This window comes from Canis aureus, chromosome 13, assembly GCF_053574225.1.
Source record: "Canis aureus isolate CA01 chromosome 13, VMU_Caureus_v.1.0, whole genome shotgun sequence".
Lineage (NCBI taxonomy): Eukaryota > Metazoa > Chordata > Mammalia > Carnivora > Canidae > Canis > Canis aureus.
In genome coordinates this window covers 28,341,138-28,364,174 of record NC_135623.1, presented here as the reverse complement: position 1 = coordinate 28,364,174, position 23,037 = coordinate 28,341,138, and the positions used below count along the sequence as shown (strand labels likewise).

General features: G+C 38.7%; 1 protein-coding gene and 2 long non-coding RNA genes across 9 annotated transcripts in view; 2 read left to right on the top strand and 1 right to left on the bottom strand.

The window, feature by feature from the left end:
• Window positions 1-16,175, top strand: part of LOC144282230 (uncharacterized) — a 304,549-nt gene extending 288,374 nt beyond the window's left edge. For 3 of the 4 annotated variants that reach the window (XR_013350572.1, XR_013350571.1, XR_013350576.1), the window contains one exon: window positions 3,071-15,122. This is a non-coding gene — a long non-coding RNA (uncharacterized LOC144282230). Of the gene's footprint in view, window positions 1-3,070; window positions 15,123-15,420 lie in introns of those variants that run through there. The other variant, XR_013350575.1, reaches the window with a different exon arrangement.
• SYT1 (synaptotagmin 1) overlaps window positions 1-23,037 on the bottom strand; it is a 537,260-nt gene that overhangs the window by 279,273 nt on the left and 234,950 nt on the right. The window lies entirely within an intron of this gene.
• Window positions 20,151-23,037, top strand: part of LOC144282229 (uncharacterized) — a 182,051-nt gene continuing 179,164 nt past the window's right edge. For both annotated transcript variants that reach the window (XR_013350570.1, XR_013350569.1), the window contains exon 1: window positions 20,151-20,339. This is a non-coding gene — a long non-coding RNA (uncharacterized LOC144282229). The remainder of the gene's footprint in view (window positions 20,340-23,037) is intronic.

Genomic DNA, 23,037 nt, shown 5'->3' with positions numbered 1-23,037 from the left:
TCAGGGAAGCCAGGGGCAAGAGGAAAGCCATATGCTGCCTTTCTCCTCCTGCTGTGCAGAGCCACAGTGTTTCTATTAATTTCAACACACTTGCTAACTAAATTCAGAACTTTCTGTAGGTTCAGATGGTCTTTTCTTGCCAACCCCTAGTCCCCCTGAAACGCTGCGTACATGGCAACACAAATTGCAGATAGGTTTTGTGAATAATTTGGTAACTGAGGGATAGAACCATCACCCACTCATTCTGCACAGCGGCCTTGTTATTCTGCTTACTGGGTTGCCTATCGGTAATATAATTCTTTCCCCCCAAAGAGAGAAAGGTCTTGTCTCAGTGAAAGAATCAACCAAAACCAAGTAACATCTAGCACCGTAACTTCATCTACAATTTGGCTTTGTAGAGATCTACTTAAATATCTGGAAATAGCTGCAATATGAAATGATAAGAAAACATTATAGGAAGAGATTGTAACACTATAATTTCTCAAAAGCACTATTAAAATCAACTCTACGTCTACTGAGTACTTAGAGGCCTATTAATCATTGGGGCATTTTTTTTTTTTTGAAGTCCAGTAGAAAGAAAAAGAACTATGGAGTACTCTGGTAAAGTCATAGGCTTAAGAACAGAGATTTGTCCTGTGCCCTGCACTCCAAACGTTATAGGAACACGAATATGTGTTTACTGCCATGGTCAGAAATCATTCATTCTTGGATAAGGAATTGAAGAAGAATTGGCAATGAGACTGTCGTCTGTGGCTCTCTGAGCTTGGCAAGATCTAGATCAGAAACTCTCTCATCACTAGATCTCTGGGACTCTCCACATTCCCATTCTTGCTTTCTCAAGTCCTCAGCATTCTAGCCTTTATTTCTGTCTCCAAGTTTGAGGTTTCAACCTTTCAGCCCCAAAGTGGACAGAGAATGAGGCTGTGAGCTACCTCCTGCCTAAGGCCCAGGACTAAGAACACAGGCATGGGGAGTCTTGTTTCAGTGGAGAGGTTGGGAGCTATGAGACAGGCTTGGGTGATTCTGATGAAAGCAGCATGTGGCTGAGCTGTATCAGAGCCTGTGCTAAAGGACAAACCAGTGCTACTGGTCCTGCCTTTATTTAATATTTGGATATTTTGCTCACCCTTGAATTTTGGATGAATTCTGACTTTAAAAAACATGGCATTTGGGACACCTGGGTGGCTCAGTGGTTGAGCCATCTGCCCTCGACTCAGGGCGTGGTCTTGGAGTCCCCGGATCGAGTCTCACGTTGGGCTCCCTGCATGGATCCTTCTTCTCCCTCTGCCTGTGTCTATGCGTCTCTCATGAATAAATAAAATCTTAAAAAAAACCATATTAAAATATTATGTAGTTGATTACAGATTATTTGTATACTATCTTAAATTCTGTGCATGAGGCAGGTGACTTACTTGCCTCATCCTGGTCCCACCCTGAGTAGAAGCCTTGATAAGTGCAATGCACTTAACAGGTAAGTACACAGTATGTGATACAGAGGTTAACATATGCAAATGAAAGAAAGGGAAGAAATTCACATTTATGAGAGACTACTACATATATGCTAGAGAGTGTATTTATATATATAAAAATACAATGTATCACATAATATCTATTTACTGATATATATCCTATAGTACATATGTGTTGATATATATATTTATGTATAAAAACAAATATGCTATATAACACACATTTAGTCCATGGATTTTATATATGAGAGATGAGAATACAATAGCTTGGGAAGGTTAAATAACTGGCTCAAAGTTGCAGGGCTGGGGTCAAAAGGAGAAGGTGAATGGACATCAGAGTAATGTGTTTGTAAATTGAAAGCAAGTCATAAACACTAATGGATTAATAATTATTGGTGTTATTGCATTTGGGAAATGCAAAAAATATTCAAGTTTTTATTAAAAAGCTATGTTTACACCTCTTTTACTAAAATTAAAAATATAAATTTGATGCTGAGAATGTAAGTTTCTAATGTTATCCTTCTAAAATTTTATAGGAAATTTTTTGGTTACACATGATTTCTCAAGTTCTTAGTTTGAATGACTGCTTTTTTAGCAGTTCTTTTTTTGCGTACCCCAGTAATATTTAGTGAGCTAGGAGATAGAAGTAAAAATATTTAAATGTCAGAGAGCTTCAGAGGTAAAGTATTTCTCTATTAATCAGTTCAGGCGAAAGCTATATGAGTTAGAGGTAAGATCGGGGAAATCAATATTAATTATTTATGTTGCTCTTCTTGTCATGGTGAAATAAATATCTATGAATGACGTGATGGTTAAATCAGTATGTGTTGGGGTTTGAGAAAGGACATGAATATCTATGATCATAGTTTTATGCATTATTGCTTGCAGAGTAGAATAAATATCTGCTAACAACATGACAGCAAAGAGATTTGTGCCGGGATAAAGAAGGAAATATCCATAGTCAATACAAAAGCAGGATCGTATACATAAATACCAGTGCTGGGAAAGGTCAGCAATGCTCACAAAAAGTTAATAATATACTGAATATTTAAAGAATTAAATGATAGAATTACAGCGAACTGTAATTTTTTTTCATTTAAGATCAAAGAATGTACATTAAAATGTTTATGAAATACATATTAAAAACTAAACAGGTTCAAGATTTTATTTTTACACTGATGGTTTAATTTTCAGTATTTTCAAAGGTACCTTAGAAGCAGCCCAGAGATAGGATAAAATGTTAGTGTTAGGAGTCAGGCAACCTTGGTTTGGGGAACAGCTTTTGCCGCTTATGATTTATGACTTAAGAGAGGCATTTAACTTCTCTGAGCCACATTGTTCTTATATAATTGTGGGTAATGATAGCTACTTTATGGGTGGTCATGAATATTAATGATATAAAGTTCCAAGCACTAAAAAAAGTTCCAGATACAATACCTAAAATGTATCAGTTAATGCAATAAATGGTAGACCTAACTACTGTTTTTGGAGGCAAGGAATACCGCTTTGGAACAAATATTTGACATGACCTATGGAAATGACTATGCACACTTTGCATACATGGAATAATGAAAATAATCGGTATTTTTCTTATTTCCCAGACAAGTCATACCTGCAGGATTAAAATTGGAGAGGAAAATCAGGACGGGTAGGGACCGCTTCCTCTGAGCTTGTGGAGCAGCACTTACTACTGGAAATGCAGAAACAGAACTCGACATACCAACCTGTTTTCCTCTCAACATGTTTTTATGGAGAAGCAGTACCGGAAACTTTTCAGGAGTCCTGCTCTGGCTAGCCGGCATCAGCCGCGGGTGATTACGCGGCAGCTGAAGGGGAGACCCGTGCAGGAGGTGGCCAAAGGCCTTTCAGCTTTCACCTGGCTGGCATTCCCAGCTGTCCCCGCCCTGCTGTTCTTCTGGGCACAAACAGACCTCGCAAGCATGGTCCATGGTCTCCCCTGCAGACCTGGCCCCACTCAAGAGAGCAGAGTTCGAAAGCAGAAGGGAAGAGAATTTACAGTGGCTGGGGGAAGCTTTTAAAGGATACCCTTACTGTGTCAAAAAAAAAAAAATATGCAGAGGGAGCCCATATTTAAGATTGGCTACGTGTCCTTATAATTATTGAAAAACATGATTTTTTTTCCCTCTAAATACAAGGGATTTACCATTTATATGAAATAACCTCATTTAATAGGTTTTTCTTTTGGTTTAACAAAAGTAATAAGTTACTGACCAAGAAGAAATATCTGAGCAAAAAATGCATTGGGTAACATTAAAAAATGAAAATTGCAGAGATAGACTAAGCTACCTTCAATAATAACTAAAATGTCATTGTTGGGGTATTACTATGAAGCTATGGAAAATAATGTAATAGTAATGTGTAAATACAGAAAGAAAAAAAAACCTTGGGGGGAATAAAGGCCTGTTTGCAATAAGGAAATAGCTCACCCCACGTGCATGCGTGTGTAATACCTGAAGGTTGCTGCTGGTCAAGGCCGGCAGTACAGGGTGGGGGTTGACAAAATGACTCTAGGATCCTCACATTTGGGTTCTAAGCCCAGCCTCACCTCTTGCGAGCTGATGGGTCTCGGACAAGTTACTTAACTTCTCCATGTCTCTCTCTCGTGTGTGTGTGTCTGTGTGTGTGTGTGTAAAAATGAGGTAAAATACTGTTGTGCGAGGTTTAACCAAGGTGACGCAGTGAGCGGATGTCTGGCTGTTAACTAGAGCTTGATAGCAGCTGAAAGGATGTCTACTCCACTAATTGGAATGATGTGTTTATTTTTATAATAATGGAAAATTAAGAGAATTTCTGTCTAAATGTTAAATTTAAAAATAAAAGCATTTATCGTAAACATAGACCTATTTTCCAGGCTAAGTTGAACTCAGCCCAAGCCCTTACAGGCATCTAGGAAATTTCCAGGCAGTGTTGTCTCAGGCTACCATTCTGGACTTCAGAGCCATGGCAAGGCTTGGAGTGAAAGCTTGCCACTTTGATTTGCCTCCTTCAGTTCAAATAGCAAAAGCTTTTAGTTAACAGCTTATTTTAATTACTCTTGCCAGAATCTTATTTGTTCGGAAATTCAATCATTTCAAAAAAAAACACCCGAATCCCTCAGTCTTTCTGCTTCTGCCAGGAGAGTAAGCATCCATTTACCACCACCACCAACCCCTGTCTCCTGGAAGCCCTGAAAATAAAGGCCTGGTGTTGATCAAGCTGAGGTCCTTTTCCAATCAAAAGCAAGACACTTGTGTCAACTAAGCAGCTGTTTCCCATTCAGCTTTCTTTTTCCTCCTTATCACAGAATGAAATGCTGAATAATTATTTCACGGATGTCCAATCTTGCCTCCCCGGTAGATTGTAATTTCTTTCGTCTTGAACTCCAGAGTGTCCAACTTTGTCGTAGGCACATGGTAAATACTTAATGAAACCCTCTTCCTTATTTATTAGCATCTGCGAAAAGCTTAGACTAATTTTATACTTATGAAGAAACAAAAACTATAGATTCAAGGGATGAAATGTGATGAGCGAGACACACACATTCACCAAGCAACATACAATTTAAAAATGTCTATATTTTTAAAAACCCTGAATGCAAAATGAAGGCTCATTCTACTATTCTAGGACAGGCAATGTCTTTGAAAGCTTGGTTGCCTACTTCCATGAAGCCACAATCAAATCTTGCTACGCACCAATCATCAGAGTGTGCTAAAGTGCAAAATCTTCGTTACCTTGACATTTCATTTAGCTTCTGCTGAATACTCAGTCAATTCTTCCAAATTCAGAAAAATGTTCCTCAGCATTTACCTTGTCATTTTGATGATGCCATACATCCCACAATCAAACAGAAATTGTCAGGGCTCCTTTTCTTTTATAGGAATTCAACTATGCCTTTGTAAACCTGAATTACTTGCATTGATTGGTGAAAATGATTTATTATTTTTTTCACACTTCTATATTGCTCAGGGAGAGGAAGATGTAATTACTCAGTTTACGTATACACAACACAACACTGTTTTTAAAACTTTTACACTTAGAGTGTAGATTTGGGGTTGACACCCTGCAACAAGGAAAATGCAGTCTCTGAGATTTGAGGCAATTCACAGAGTCACGGTGAAATCAGAATGGACTTCTTATTGGAGAGAGTGGCAGAAAATTGCCAGCATGACTGGCACTTCTGGATTCAAGAATAACAGATAATTTCTGGTATCTGAAGCCTGTGATCTACAGACACGGATGGCTACCAAATCCACCACTCTAGCTAGGCCTCTCTTTTGAATTCTGGTCTATTTGTTGGAGGTTTATACCAAATGGCCTGCTGTCCCTTCAACCTCCGACTCTCTAAAGTTGTGCTCCTAATCGTTCCTTTCAATACTGGTTACTTTGTTCATCTGTCCTCTTCCTAACAAAGTCGCCATGATTTCCCCAGACACTGAGATGCTAGGGGTGACATTTAAATTTTCCTGGTCATGGAGCAACCCTTGGATTTTGTGATTCTTCTTTGGGACTGCCTTTCATACCTAACTCTTTTCCATTCTGGCTGGTTTCTCCCACATTCAAGTCTTTCATCCCTTCAGCATTTCCTTCCTTACCCTAAGTTCCCGTCCTTGTGGAAGCAGTACCAGGCAGGAACAATGACCAAAAAAATCCTTTTGTTCAAGGACACCTTTAATACCAATTGTCCAATGGGAACAAAAACCACTCTAGTAAACCCATGCTCCAAATTATTGCAGGATTCAACTACATGACTTCAAAGGAAACAAAATGGGATCTTCAACTCAGAAGGGAAAAAAAATTAAACAGCTTGAACTAAATTATAATAGCTTCAAACATAGATGATTAGCTTCCTGCCTCTACATTCTTTTCTCCTTTACCCCAATTCATGATGCTCCTTTTCTTTTTTTTTTTCATGATACTCCTTTTCATTAGAACTAATATTCCTGCAACACATCAGTGTTTCTTATGTCCAATAAAATCAGCCTTTCAAAGTGGTTGTTTTTAACTCCCCACATAGAGAAGAGCCCAAAGAAATGTTTCACATCTTAAGTTTATTTTAGAGATTGGATCATATGGTATTTGCATTTTGTAAGGTCAACCAGGATATGTTAGTTCATTGTTGGTCTTCTGTGTGTTAGTATTTGTTTTTTTTTTTTTTTTTACAGGATCCCTTTTTTCTTTTTAATTTATTTTTATTGGTGTTCAATTTACTAACATACAGAATAACCCCCAGTGCCTGTCACCCATTCACTCCCACCCCCCGCCCTCCTCCCTTTCTACCACCCCTAGTTCGTTTCCCAGAGTTCGCAGTCTTTACGTTCTGTCTCCCTTTCTGATATAAAGAAGATGTGGTTTATGTATACAATGGAATATTACTCAGCTATTAGAAATGACAAATACCCACCATTTGCTTCAACGTGGATGGAACTGGAGGGTATTATGCTGAGTGAAGTAAGTCAATCGGAGAAGGACAAACATTATATGTTCTGTGTGTTAGTATTTGACTTTCAACAGTTGAGTGTGCAGAGTTGGGTCTGTGCACAATGGAGTTAAATTGAAAAACTAGAGAAAATTTCAATGAAAATTAAAATAATCAAGCATTTTAGAATCCCCAAATCTTTTTGGAAGAATACTGGGATTTATCAGAGTATAGTGACAGAAATATCTAGAATAGATCATCCCTAAGGAGCTTCCGTGATTTGTAAGTTCCCACATGCAGCCGCACATAAATAAACAACGTGATGGCAATGAGGGACAGAGTTATAGGACAGATTGAGTCACATCCAAAGAGTTTAGACTCAGGAAGACCTTAAAAGGCCACTTTCTTCCCTGACCACTTTCTAGATGGGGAAATGGAAGACCAAAGGGAAGTGCAATAATGTGTCCAGAGTTGCTTAAAAGGACTGTAGTAGTCCTTGTGGCACAGCAGGCAGCACCCACTTCCTATCTGGGCCAGTTCCCTCTGACATGCCTGGTCCTCTGAAGGTGATTGCCACGGCCTGGGGCCTGATGCACACTGTGTGGGTTTGCCTCACAGCTGAGGAATCTGCAGTTGAGAAAACTCAACTCTTTCATGATGGGAGCCAATGAGATCTTCTATAAGCCAGCTTTGATTTTTGCTCTGGATGTTTAGCTCCAGAGCCGTTTGCCATATACACGTTCTTGAGAAGACTAGGAGCCGAGGCAGCTGGTTGCTGTGCAGAACAGGACACCTGTGAACCATCTCTGAGCAATACGATGATGGGTCTCTGTTAGTTTGAAGGTGGTGGACAATTTGCATGAGATGACAAATAATAGGTAATAGCTATTATTACTAGCGTGACTCTATGTTCCAGTTTGTCCGTGGCAAACCTGGTGTAGAACAATTTAATACCTTGTTTTAGCACCTCCTCTAACTCTCAAAAGTGTTCCACATTAGTATATAAATGATAGAGTCACTTAGTAATAGCTCACTGTGAAAAAAACACTCAATTTTTGAAAAGGAATCCTTTCCAGATGATCATAAAAAATTCTTCTTAGCTGGCTAGGACTCTACACCGAAGAATTCCTGGTGAATTTTAGCAAACTTCCCAAGTTTTTATGTATAAAGAGGGAAAAAAGTTTACTTGTTTATATAAGGGTTTCTGAGAAAGAACTGAGAACTTTTAATCTAAAAATATAATTTGGGTTTGGTGTGTGTGTGTGTGTGTGTGTGTGTGTGTGTGTGTGTAATTCTCTCCATCTGTCCATTTGCAGACATCTATGCCCATTTGCAAAATAATACATCTCCAAAAATGTTTATAATATACTCACTTGAGTCATCTTTGATATAACTTTCTATTCCATCCAAAGCTTTGTGACTTAAATGTATTTTTACACATTTATACTTAGACTCACTTATTAAAAGCCCCTTTTGGTATGCCGCCAACAGGTGTCAGTAAGTCTTCTGATCTAAACTGCAAAATTTAACCCAGAGATTCCCAACTGTTTTTGCATTCTTTAACATACTGTCAAATACTAAATCTTTGTGACACACGTCCTTAAATATGGTGAATGAGGTAGTGTGTTTTACAATATAATTTCTCCTAGAGTGCAAAAATATTCCTATGTAGCTTTAGAAAAGCACTCACGGTCAGTGCACGGTTCAATTCCTTAGGCAGGGACTCTTCCTTTCAGTAACTTTCATCGGCCTGATTGTACTCTTAACCACTCAAGAGGGAAAGTTTTTTGGCTTGACATGAATGTGTCTTTTATCTCTTAGTTATAGCAAATTGTGTCCTGTTCTCCACTGCATCTTATAGCTTGTTCTGTGCAATATGTCATCTGATCAGCTTTATCACAAGAGCATGCATATTTAATTTAAGCAAAAATTAATATGTACATTGCTGAAATCAAAGCAAAACAAAAATTGTAAAAAAAAGTCTGTGTTTCATACCACACTAGTTATTGTGACCCCTTGGTTGACAACGTATTTCTAAATTTTTAACCAGAGTACCTATAAAGGTAAAGGAAAGAGAACGCATACAATCTGGAGAGTCTGGGGAACTGTAACTCCAGGCCACTCTTTTCTAGCATAAAGTCACGTTGAAGCTTTGAGTTTTTTTCCTGAAAAATACCTAGGAATTTTCCAACTTATTTCATAATATATTTGTAAATTTTGAAGCACAAACATAAGGAACACCTTCCAAATATTTGAAAACGTATAGAATTTCTAGGAAAACGTACCAGGTTTGTCTTTCAACCTGAGTACACCATGCTGCAAGTGGTCTGAAAAGCATAGTTTAAAGACTAAGTGTGCTTGGCTATAATTCAAACAGGAGACATGGTTCTAAGAATTTCCTTCTTTACCCTAAGTTTCAAATTGTGATTTTTTTTCATACTCTATCCACCCTATAACATCTATCTATCTGGCTAGATAGTTTATTTCTAAATAGCTATATTTAAACAATATTAAATTATATTAATTACTTCCACCAACATGATTCAACATCTATCCCTAAGGAAAGGCCCCTTTCATTGTTCTTATAAGTAAAGACAAGATAATCATTGTTTTTTAAGTTTCCTATCAGCTTTTGTTTTTGTATGTGGCAGATTAAAGACAGCTGGAAACAGAAACAGCCACACCAAGGCTGGATTCTGGTAGCCTGTGAAAGCCCCAGGAAATGATTTTGCCCCAAGGGAAGGGAGGACGCAAAGGAAATGGACGTGTTGACCTGCTCGGTGGTGGCCACTTTCATGTCCCCTGCTGTACTTGGTGCTCATGACAACTTCTTTCAGGATGGACTTGGAACCCTCACGTCATTCCTCTGAGCTAGGTGCTATCATTATTCCCATTTTATAGTTGAGGAATCCAAGCTTTACACATATTAAGTAGCTTACTCATATTCATGTAGCTCCACTTGGCAAACTCAGATGCAATACAAACCAAACTTGCTTGAGAGCTCTTGCTCTTAAACACCACTAAACTTTTGACCTTCAGTTTATTTCATGATGGAAAATTGTACTTCTGGGTTTTTTTTTTCCATATCTTTCTTGCAACCAGTATTAAATTAAGGCAAACTAAGATTAAAAGGCCAGAAAGCCAATGTGTGAGTGGCACTAAAATTTATCTTTGAATTGTAAGAATACAGAGAAACTTGTATTTTACCAGAGTTTGTTTCTGCCTCTGGGAAGAATATTCTGATGAGCAGTTTAGGTGACAGGGGTGAGACTCTAAGGCATTAAAGGATTATGCTTAAGTAAAAAAATGTCACTTGTCTGCTTTTAACGGAAGGTAGGTCTAGATCGCTCCTGAGCTTTTATATTATTGAAAAAGATATGAAACTTTAGGGCCTCATCTTAATTGTGTGAGACTACTGAGATGCTTCTAGCAGCCTCCTCCTGATGAAGCGTGGTCCTAAGTACGAGTCTCGCATGAATCTGAATGACACAGAATTGTAATCATATAGCATAGGCACCAATTCTCAAGTTAAAAGCCTGAGTTTTACTGAATTCATTACTCAAATCCCAAGGTTGACAACCTCAGAATTCACATAATTGGTAGGCCCTACCCTAACTATAGTCTTGGTAACAGAGTCACCATTCCAGCATTTTTCACTCCACTGCCCCTTTATAGCAGCTCATTCAGTAATTGAGGACATCTGGGACCCTATCTTATTCTGGGTCTAAAAATACTTTTCACCAACACCATTTTGAGGTGTCCGGATAGACACTCTAAATGAGATCATTTGACACCGCATATGTAAATCCTCCAAAGTGGCTGTTGCACTACAGTTGCTTAAATAACAATTCTAGCATATTATAAAACATTTTAAATAGTGCCTTTCTCTTTTTCCCTCTCTCTGTCTGACACATACACAGACCCACACAAGATTACATAATAAAGATATAAGCTATATTTTAAATGCACTGATACTAGTTTTTGCCAGTCTCTGAAACCCAATAAGTAAAGGCTTTGCTCCTCTAATAGAGATAGTTTTCTTGTTCGTTTGTTGTTTCGCTATTCACTTATTTAACAAGTAATCACTAAATTCTTTCTCCATGTCATACAGAAGTGAACAAAAGAAAAGTCTCTGGTCATCTTGGGAGCTTGCATTCCAATGGTTTGAGAATGACACTAAAGAGATACATGTCACATGGCAATAATAAGTGCTCTGAAGAAAATAAAGTTAGGATAGACAGGATGGGGAGTGATGGGGTGGGGGACTCGCTGCCCACAGGGAGGTTAGGAAAGGCATCTTTGGTAAGGCAGGGTTAGAATAGGGACCAGAAGGAACATGGGGGCTGCCTTTTCCAGGAAGAGTGCTTGCTCCTGTTTCAAGAATATTACAAACCTATTGACAAAGTGATATTGACATTAGAGCAGTTGAGAAAATGATAGATTTTTTTCATACTTTCAAATTTGTGTAAATAAGCCAAAGAAGTATGAACATTTTTGTTATTTAAAATGTCTGTCAAGAAAGAATAGAGTCCTGAATTAGGAAGAAGAAAAAAAATAACTGGCATATTATTTTCCACTTCCACAGTTTTTAATGGTTTCTATTCAATTTTTTTGAGGGTTTTATGATTTAACTTTCTGAGATAAAATGATCTGCTAAACCCTAAGACACACGCCAAAGATAGAATGAATTAATCTCCATCAGAAGTAACAAGAATCACGGATACCTATGTTGATGCTATATAGTCTTGTTAACAATGAAAATCACACAAGGGTGGAGAATGGAGAATACCTAATGTATTTTTACCCCTCTCCCTCAATTGTTCCTACGTCTCTCTCATATCTTTCCTAGAGTAATGTCTAAACTTTTTTTCCCCTTCACCTTCGTTTGAAGTGAATTAACACCTTTAATAATGCTAACACTACTCCATACTTTCCAAACTTTTAAGGGTTGGACATTTGATAATCTCAAAAAAGAATAGGGATATAATCATTTAGTCACCAAGTAAAAAAAAATCCACCCCTGTAGATATGTGTATATCTACACACACATATATTCGTATATATAGAATGTGTACAACCACTACTTGGAGGACTCTCATTTTCTATTCATTTCTTGTGTATTTTTCTCCCCAAAGAATCAGAGAATATAGAATGTGATAAAGATGGTGGTGGTGGTGATGAAAAAAAAAAAAAAACTCTTATTGGGCTCTCTTATCTCCCGGTTGTCTGTAGTTTGTCTAAGTTCTTCCTCATGTCCTTGGGTTTGGTGTCCTGATTTCCTTTTCAGATAAGGGAATGGAAGTTCTGAGAGGTTGGATATTGTCTCAAAACGATACCACAGAAATGTTGCAAAGAATATACTCTAACCCTGGGTTGTCTATCCTATTCCTGTAACATCCCATTGGTGCTAGAGAATTCTTCCCTAAAGTAGGCTACATAATTTTGAAAGGCGACATACTTCTGGCTTCGTTCAGGGTAGAGTCAAAAATGGGAGCTTTAGAGAGTGATTCCTGGTCTCCAATCTGCAAGTTTCATTTGACACTTTCACTGTGGCTTAGTCTGTAAAAACCTTACGGGATGATCACAAGCCTTCAGTACATAAATGCAGGTTCTTGTCCTGTGCCTGGAACATCCTATGTGTTTGACTAATTTTAGTTAAAAACATGACCAGAGCAACAACAAAATAGAAGCAGAGCGGAGAAAGATATTTCTCCTACCAGTGTCTAGAAGAAGTCCTTAATTAGCCTCCTCTTCACTTCACTAAAAAGTAAAGCTATTCAGTATTTGTTGTTGTTAATTTACTGGCCATGGAAATAGGAATTTTTATTTAGTGACTTTTATGAAGCGTTTCTGTTTGTTTGAGGTTTATAAGGAATCACTAATTTGAGTCCCCCGAGTTATAATGCCAGAAATGGGAAACGAAAGCTTCAGACATCTGCTGTCAATTGCAAAATGCTTTCATTTTATTTTAGCCAGAGGAAAAAATCTGTAGTAAGATTAAATGCGCAAAGGAACTGGACCTGTGCAGTACATATGCTTCTTAAGTTAAAAGTGAACAAACTGTTGGTAATATGATAATGCAGTGCTGTGGTGAGGAGCACAGGCTTGATCAAGTCACTCCATCCCTGATCTGTAGAAAGGAGATGATGTTAGTATCTAGACGGTCAACTGGTCAGATGAAATAAACATCAGGTGTTACTATTTTTAACATAATTGCCTATTTCGTTTCTTCTTGAACTCTCTTCCTTTCCGATTTCTGACATGGGAGCAAGGAATCTGATAATCAGTTCTACTAAGGTGGCAATGGGACATTTATCCTTTTCTGTTTTCTTTCTATAACTACACACACACACACACACACACACACACACAAACACACACACGCTGGGCTCTGAGATGGATAACTGGAAGCCATGGGGTGGCTCGAAGAGTTGGGCTCAGTGACGGGAATTGCAATGCTGAGGCAGCCGACATAAGACCCATTTCTAGATAGATGGGGATGCGAAGTAGGTTTTCTGGAGGAATCCACCAGCTTCTGTCTTGCTTAGTGTTAGAACCTCTTAGAAACATGCGAATTAGATGGCACATGAGTTTGAAGCTTTTGAAAGATAGTTCATTCTTCTCATCATAACTGAATTAAACATGCCCATTTCTGTGGGCGGTTGCAGAACCTGTCTCCCACGGGAAAGGAAAAGTACTCCATTGTAAAACCAGGCTCACTTCTCATCATAATGCGTCACTTTCCGTCAAACTACTTTCAAAAATGATGGATGTTAATGATCACCTTAGTTAGGAGGTGTCATCATTTATGTAAAAAAAATTGGGCAAGTTGGATTAATAGAATCATAACCTGGAGGCTTAGACAGTATGGGGAAGATCAAAACCCTTTTTCTCAAAATCATGAAGAATTTATTATTTACTAAGGACTTGATAGAAACAGAGCATCACCTTAAATGTCATCATGCTCCCAATATTTTATTTCCATATTTCTCATGCAAACTTACCAGACTTAATTTATTGGCAACAAAATAAATGGGACTTATATGTGACCAGAAAAAAAAATTGGCTTTATTTATCACATTTGGAATCTGAATCAGATATATTCAAGTTCAGTAACAGCTTAATTGATAGGAAACATTTAATAACTAGTTAAAATCAACACACTTATTTGGAATGTAAATCTGTTTATTGACCTTTTGTTGAAGGAATTTCCTATCGCTTCTACAGTCTTTTATATCTAATTATATGAGTGATGTTAAGTTTGAAGAAAGAGGGTATGCTTAAGACATGGACTCTAGTTCTATAATTTGGAGGATCTTATAAATCTTGCCAGGAAGCATGATACACAGAAGGTGTCCATTTCAAAAAGTGCTGAAAAGCAATGACGGAGGGGAACAGTTTCATTAAAACATGTGGTTAAAAGCAATTTTCCTTAGTTCCCCTCTACTAGGGGGGAGCAGGATTTTTCATTTCTGGATGCGTCTGGCTGTCATGTATTAGGAATAAATGTGTGTGGACTTGAAAGGCATCTACTATGTTGTATATTATTCAGTACCTTGGCAAGTTATTGATGATTAAGAAAATATAAGGTTTGACTTCTTCTCCATACAAAATCTGTCCTTGGAGACATTCAAGACACTGCAGGACTCCAGATTTTTTTTTTTACATAGCTAGTAAGGAAACTTCTCTTCTGCTATATTGTATACATAATTGTATACATAATGTAATGGTTCAGTTTTATCCTTTTGCCCTCTCCCCACTCGGGGCCACAGACAGTCCTCCTCCACCCTCCACTATCACCCACAAGCTGCCCCAGGGCCCATTCCTAGCTATGTATGCCTTGGAGAAGGTGTAAGGTCAGCTTAGTGAGTCTGCTAAACTTGTGTATTGAGCCACCTGAGATGCTAGCAGAAGAGAAGTTTCCTTACTAGCTATGTACAAAAAAAAAAAAAAAAAAAATCTGGAGTCCTGCAGTGTCTTGAATGTCTCCAAGGACAGATTTTGTATGGAGAAGAAGTCAAACCTTATATTTTCTTAATCATCAATGTATACAATGGAATATTACTCAGCTATTAGAAATGACAAATACCCACCATTTGCTTCAACGTGGATGGAACTGGAGGGTATTATGCTGAGTGAAGTAAGTCAGTCGGAGAAGGACAAACATTATATGTTCTCATTCATTTGGGGAATATAAATAATAGTGAAAGGGAATATAAGGGAAGGGGGAAGAAATGTGTGGGAAATATCAGAAAGGGAGACAGAACGTAAAGACTGCTAACTCTGGGAAACGAACTAGGGGTGGTGGAAGGGGAGGAGGGCGGGGGGTGGGAGTGAATGGGTGACGGGCACTGGGGGTTATTCTGTATGTTAGTAAATTGAACACCAATAAAAAATAAATTAAAAAAAAAAAAAAAAACTGAACCATTACAGAGGCCCTGCTGCTGAAATCGGCCAGAGGCTAGCAATGTCCAAGAGTGGTCTACCTAGATTTATTTGCTGTTACTTAAAAGTGTGCTCTACATTTTATTTCAGATCGTTCTAGGATATTAGAGAAACCCAACGGAGAGAAAAAGCTTTCACCTTCAATTAGCATATGAAGTTGCCTGCTTCTGCGGATCAATACCATTCACACACCAACTCCAGTAATGCCTGGAAAAGAGGTGGTTTGAAGTATGTCTCTGGGTAGCCAAACTCAATCGCCACATGCTAGGAGGCAGGTAGAGCAATGAGTGGTGTGGACGTGAGCAATAGGATCCTCATGATTGGGGAATGGGTTTGCCAGAGGAAAAAGAATGAAAGACAGACTAGGAGTAGTTGCAGGGGAGAGAAGCAGACTCTAACCCCGGAGCACCTACAAAGAACAGTGTGACCTTGTGGACTCAGGGCCCACCACTATTCTATGAAAGATAATTCGAGAAGATAGATGATTTCTGAAGATGTGAAACACTATTATATATACCTTGCTACTCTGCACAAAGGCTCATGCTTGTAAGTCACTGCTTTTTGAAGAAAGGAAGAATTTGCAAGATACAGTGGAAGTTCCTCCAGGTCAGGGGACTTGGGGGTCAAGGCTGATTTTGGAGGCGTAATCCTGGGTGAGTCTTTAAACTGCTACATGCATTTGGGTCTCTCAGCTGCAAAGCAAGAAATTTGGCTCAGATGATCATGCCCATACTACCTCCAAGCTATAGAAATAAAACATTTAAGGAAATTCTCTAAAAATTTAATCACATATTTAACCACTTGAAACATATAATGTTTTAATAAACATACATTTTTCATCTGGAGTCCTTTTTTTTTCTATGCTTTTCTTTCACTCAGATGAGGTATGGGGGGAACAAAAGTGTCTTAGAAGATACTGCATAATCATGTGTCACGCAAGTCCAGTTTTCCTGATAGCTTTTATGTTACTTTGGGCAAGTTGCATACTGTGACTGTAAAACTCTGACTGCTAAATTGAAATTCAAAAAACGTGGGCACCCTGAAGCTGTACTAAGCAGCTTTCCATCTAAAATTTTGCAATTTGTATTTTTGCCTGTAAGATCATTTTAATCTTGTAAAAATACGTATTCACAGAGACAAAGACTAGAATAGGAAAATGTTTGTTCTAGGGTCAATTATGGGTGTTTTTCCCTGTGTTCCTTTATCAAAATTGTAAATAATAATAATAACAACAGCAGGTGCTATTTCAGAAACTTAAAATTAATCGAGTTATTTTGCAAGTGTGAAATGCTAACTGGACCTGAATTTTCTCTCTCTTTTTTTTGGTATTTTAAAAATTATATATAAATTAATTGCTCTGTTCTCTTGCATTGACTGGGTTCACATCACCCAGACATCAGACTGTTCTTTTCTCCTAAACACAGGCCTGTTTCTTTGTGTGGTAATATTTCTCATAAGCAGGAGAATGAGTAGGGAGTTGGGGAGCTGAATTCATTGCTTCAGAGGAGGCGTTTGGAAGCAAACGTTAAGCTTGGTTGGCTGGCCCAGTCTCTTGGATCCTGTTGCTCCACAGCAGGGCTTTAGGAGGCAGCTGGGATCTTCACTACATCTGGTTATACTGGGGATTAAGATAAGAGGAAGGGAGATGATACTTTTCCCATCTGTGCATTGGAGGATGCCTGATTAGTTTCCATCCTTACTCAAGGGGAGAATAAAGCTATTTAAGTAATTTGGCTTAGAAAAAAGAAAAACTTACAAGTTAATTCAGGAAATAAAGGAATTTTCCAAAATGATTTGAAGTGTTCCTCTCTATTGGTTTCAGCAAGTCTTTTCAAGTTCATTTGCAAGCATATATTTCTGCCCACTAAGCTCAAACGCCAATGATGTCAACTCAACTCTCTAGACACTTAGGAACTTCCAAATATAAACCCACCATTCTGGTTTTTGTAGGACTGTGTCAGAGAGGGATTTCTGGTGATGGTGACATTTACTGAGTCTTAAAGGGTGAGGACGAATCAGTTGGAAAAAGTGAGGGTGTAGATAAGAAGGACCTTCCAAGTTGAAGGGATATTGTGACCAAAGAAAAATCATGTGAGGAAAAAAAAATAGAAGGAGTTGGTGTTTCTGAGAATAAAGTGGGGGTCAGGGATGAAGAGAGCTGAAACTCCTGGAAGTAGGCACCCACCAGCTCACCGAGGGCCTCGCTAGGGAGGTCAGCCTGTTGTTTACAGGGAATGGAAAGCCACTTAAGGCCTTTAAAAGGGGAATGGCATGCTTGCATTATTTATAGAGATTTCTCCAGCAGTGTTGTGGGAGACAGGGTTGAAGGGGTTAAAGCTGAAGGCAGAAGAAACCCCGTCAGGTGTTCACAGGCACAGTACGGAGAGGTTAGTGAAGGTGGAGAGAACAGGCACAGATCCTGTAGTTGCACTGGGATGGCACCGAGGAGGTAAAATTTATAGAAGGATATTAGGGGTAATGGAGAAAAATAAAATGACTAATCCTCTCCTCCCCTGGCTGGATGGTGGTCCCAGCAACTACTGAGGAATATAGGGGACAACAGGGAGATCATTAGTGGATGTTTGGAGGTGGAAGGGTCTGGGGGACCAGGAAGGGAGCTATCTAGCAGGCAGCTGGGTATATGGGTCTGAGGTTTTGGAAAAAGGTGATATTGGGAAATAATGGATTCGGTACTAATCAGAGTCTATAAGTAGCAACTGAAGCCATGCAAAGAGACCAGAGCACCCAGGGAAATTATGTGCCATGGAAAAACAGAGTGCTCGGGAGAGGAGCCTGTGGAGCTACAGCATTTAAAGAGCCAGCAGGACACATTTGGTAAATTACTTAATAGCCCAGAAACTCGGATAATAGCTACTTCATTTTTGTGCTGTGGAACCAGAGGAGATAACACATGGACAGTGTTTGACTCAGCTTTTTTTTTTTTTTTTTGAAATTCACTAAATGCTTCTTTTTCTTTCTTCCTCATTTCTATACTAGTGCTGTTGCTTTTATTACGTAGCAGAGATGGTACCTTGGATTATTGCTTTAAACAAGAGCAGAAAGCGTGCCATTTGTTTTTGCGCTAGTTCCAACACATGAAAATTGTATGTAGACTCGAATGAAATGGCTTGTTTATTCAAATTGCATGAAAGAATTGCTTAATATTACACTTGAAAAAAAAAGTTTAAACCTGTGATCATTTATAACCCAAATTTGTAAATGGATTGCTATACATACATCCCTAGAAATGTCCACTTCTACATTAAAATCATGGCTTTAGCTGGAGTGTGGGTAATACATAACCAGTAATTCGTAAGTACACATATTCAATAGTGACCTGGCTCTTCTAATGTACTATTCAAGAGCAAGGTAATGGGGCAAGTGATAATGTTGTTCAAGAATAAAGAATCTTGTCAAATAACAGGCTAGGTCATTTCTATAAAGATCGAATTATTTGATGGAATCAGCATGTAGGGAAAATAAGAGACAAGAGCAGGGAGGTCATATGGGTAAAGGAGCCCATTTACTGGCTCTGTGCTGCAGATTTTTCTACCCTATGTGTCTAGTGCAGTACAAATTTATTTAGTAAACACAATTACTTTAAGTTGATGATAGACATTTGTGGAAAATGTCTGAGCATGTTGGCTCTAAACCCCTAACCATGAAAATTGTAAGTCTTAAACGGTTACCCTAAGAATGCTATCATTTTTTTTTTCTGAAAGTAAACATAAGCATTTATGATATCTGGTCACCACCAACTATGTTGTAAACACGATCTAGCTTTTACATGGGCTAACGACTAGTTTGAAAGTCTTCTCTGCGCAAACTGTTTATTTTCCCTTACATTTTCTTTTTATTTTTTCCCTTACATTTTCTGTAGCTGTTTTTTTCTTTTCTTTTTTTTTTTAACATAACAATGCAGTCCTGTGCCAGAGGCAGGTGATCTGTCTAGGTCTGCATCTCAGGTGCAGAAATGGGTCTATCAAGCCCAGAGCTGCCGCTGCCACCAGGGGACTGAGCACATTCGTGCTCACATGTGGAAGCTTTTTGCTTGATATGCGTTTACTCCCCAAGAGTGATGGTGTGGAACTGCAGTCAGCAGTCATCCACTGTGGAGTTGGTTGCTCCTTCTGAAATTGAAATAAATTGGCTGAGGGAATGTGCAGAACAGCAGTTGGCGAATTTAACACAGAGCACTGTGGGCCCACACGGATAATGACTGTATTATATTAAAGCAGAGAAAAGCAAAGGGAAAACCTACTTAAGAATATTGTGTTTCTCAATACATATCAAGGCATCAGAAATGTAAACAGATCTTTTATTATTTTAATTGTAGCAAAACTGAGTGAAGAGGGAATTTAATTAGCCCATGAATGATTTCACTGGAACTTTCATCTCTTGCTAGTCTGTCTTTGATTATTGCTGGTAGATTAACCTCTCTGGGAACAGGACTTTTCAAGAAACAATTCCCAAGCTCAAGAACTTATCCTTAGGCCAGATCTGAAAGGCTTTAAATTTTGTACCCCAGCCTCTGTGACCCACCGATCTCTACGTGGAAGTTTCTCCATTTGTAGAGGTGTTTGTGGATTTCAGAGGAGCCCGGAAAGAACCCTGACTGTCCTCCTCTCTGAAGTGGAGGAGAGACGACTTGTCCACCCAACCTTGTTCAGGGGTAGGCCTTGAGATACTGAGATGACTAAGACCTCTCTTTGACCTCTTGGAGGTCATAATTGAATAGGAAGTGATAAAATATAGCAAATAATTATGCTGTAATAAAAGGAGCATGACACACAAGGTGAATTTAAACTAGGCAATGACTAAGAAGGATAGAAGTTGAAGAAGAATAGAGAAAGGACTGATGTCCTAAAAGAGGGAAAGACTCTGGTAAAAGTGTATAAAGCACCGACTTTGGACTCAGAAATCCAGAGTCCGAAGCCTAGTTGAACCATTCTGGGCATGCCACATTCAACTGTAAGCCTTGTGCTCCCCATCTATAAAGTGGGATATAGGTAAGAGGATGTTTTCCTTTATCAGAGATTTTCTAGGCATTCTAAGTCAATACCTTATCACCCTGTAAATAAAATACCTTGTCTTCTTAATAGGCATGTCACTTTTACTCCATTCCATGTCGTACATCCTCTTGCCAGAGTAAAATCCCAACCATGTCTCCCGGTGAACATTAATACCAATTCTCACCTTCTTTGCTGGGCTTTTTTGGGTCCCTATGCTCCAGGATTCCCAGTAGACATAGTAATACCACTAACAACAAGAACATTAGCAACAATAATTGAAACACTGCAAACATGGACTGAGGGTCTATTTGTTTGACCATTATTCGCTTCCCATAAAGTATCTCACTTAACCCTTGTTCTATCCTGTGAGGTAGGCATCCTTACTTCCATTTAAATGACCAGGAACCTGAAACTCAGAGAAGATATGTGACACTTCCAAGGTTATCTGGAGAGTCAGTGACAGACCCAACTATCAAACAGATCTTTCTAACTTCAAAGATCACCTGCCATCCTGCTCAAGCCACTAGAGTTTACCCCTCTGCCCTTTGAAGTTTTTGGAATGTGGAGAAGGGGGAAATTTTTACAGGAACTTAATGCATATTTGGTTGGCAGACTAGTCTCAGAACTGGTCTAGAGATGCTCAAAGCAGCCCTAAATTATGGAAGGGCAGGCTCTGGAAGGGACCCTAGAGAGTGTGCTGAGTGATAAAAGAACTGCGAATGGTATAAAACTTCACTGAGGATCTCTGGCATCTCCCATGTACCCAGCAAAAATTCATAATTATAATTTTTAAAAATTACGAATATTCATTAATGTCAGTAGAGGAAGCTGTGCTCACTTTATGGTTTCTGTGGGAATAACAAAGTGTTTTTCATGCAGAACCTAGGTTACTGCTCTTAAGACAGTGTTTTTTGATATTTCACCTGGAGATGCTTAAAAATTTGTGTAGGCAGTCTTGTCTTTTAGATGAAAACAGAAATATAAAGGCCAAAATATGAAAGTGTTTTTTCAAAAGTTCATGAGGTAAAATCATCGATAGATTTGTTATTATTGTCATTGCTTAAGGACCATTCACTGGAGGTGGTGGCATGTGAACGTTTGAGAATTCAGCTGAATATGAACATAAGGAAACATTCAGAAATGTGCCATATGAAAAAAAAAAGATTTGTCTCTATGTAAGTGCAATTGAACAAGAATAATTGTTAGATCTTCTCTTTAAGCAGTTATTTTTCTGGAATTATTTGCAACCCAGTCCTGCCCAGAGGCAAGGAAAGTGAGCTAGATGTATTTTTGAAACTCTTTTCAGAGTTATAATTTTATGATATTGCAATAAATTCCAAGATGACCATGGGGAGTGTGTTGTTCTACACAAGCATTTTATTGCTACTATGCATTTGCAGTAATTGGAGATAATTTACTATTTTATGAAGCATAACAGAATAATTGCACTATTTTCAACTTTAAAGAGAAAAGACTAGGAGAGGTCTGGTCAGGATGATAAATGATTCACATCCCCCTGTGAATGTTTCCTTTTAAAAATGTAAAACTGTCACATGCAATCATATTCTAGTTTTTCATTTTTAAAACGTTTTAATCTTCATTTTATTAGGATGTTGCCAATTTGGTGTTACTGAGTTTGTGTGAATGGTGCTAATGTTTTCAACTTTAGAAACTCTTTACTTTGGCCTGTGTGTGACACACACATTGACTTCACAATCCCGTGGACCTCCTCCTTAAAGACCAATTAGTATTTTGTCCAGATGTAATCTGATCCATAAAGGCCTGGCCAGAACTATCCAAACATGTCCTATATTCTGTGAACATACTTCAAATAACTATATTCTGCCTCAATTAAGAAGAGTTTCTGGCCCCGAGTGAAAAATCACAATCATGGCCTCAAGTGGAAGGTTGCTGTGTGAAGGAATTTTTCCAAGGTCGGAAAGCCCGGGAGGAAGAGCACCGCAGGCAGAGTTGTTGATTAGATGTGTTGTTCCTTGGTAGCTCTGGGCTTAAATCATGGAGGGGGAGGGAGATTCCAGCATCCACCCCTTATCTCTAAGTAATAGCAACTACCTAACCAAGGAGCTTGGTTAAGGTCAAGCTTCTAACAGGTGCGATGCTACCTCCCCTCACCTTTGGATTATCCTACAGGTCCAAGGGTTCGGATAGTGTTTCTAAACTTTCCTGAGAAGGGAAATTCAACAATAAGGAAAGATCTTCCTTTGGGCTCCATACTGCATGGATTGGATGAATTGCTGCATTTATGTTTTTCCTACAAGTAACGCTTTTCCACATCAAGATCTTGATGGACACTCTTCATTGTATCTTACCTACTCCTTCCTCAGATTTCAATGCATTCACATGACTACCTTAATCCATCCAGGCAGTATGAACACAGGAGATCTGTGTGCCCCCAGTGCAAGGTGTCGTCCTTGGGAAAAAAACACGCTGGCCTCTCCCCTTGTCTCTCTCTTCTGCTACACCGCTTGTTTTGTGAGGGTGAAGACCATGGGGGGTTTACTCACCATTTTATCTTTGGAATGTATTATGCTCCCTGTTACAGACTTAGAACACAGAAAACATAGAGTAGAGGCAGCAGAGATGAAGAGACAAAATAATGAGAGATCATTTTCCATCTTTGAGGCAGCACTAAATAGGACTCTGGGAATCCCAGTATCAGATTTGGAGCACACCC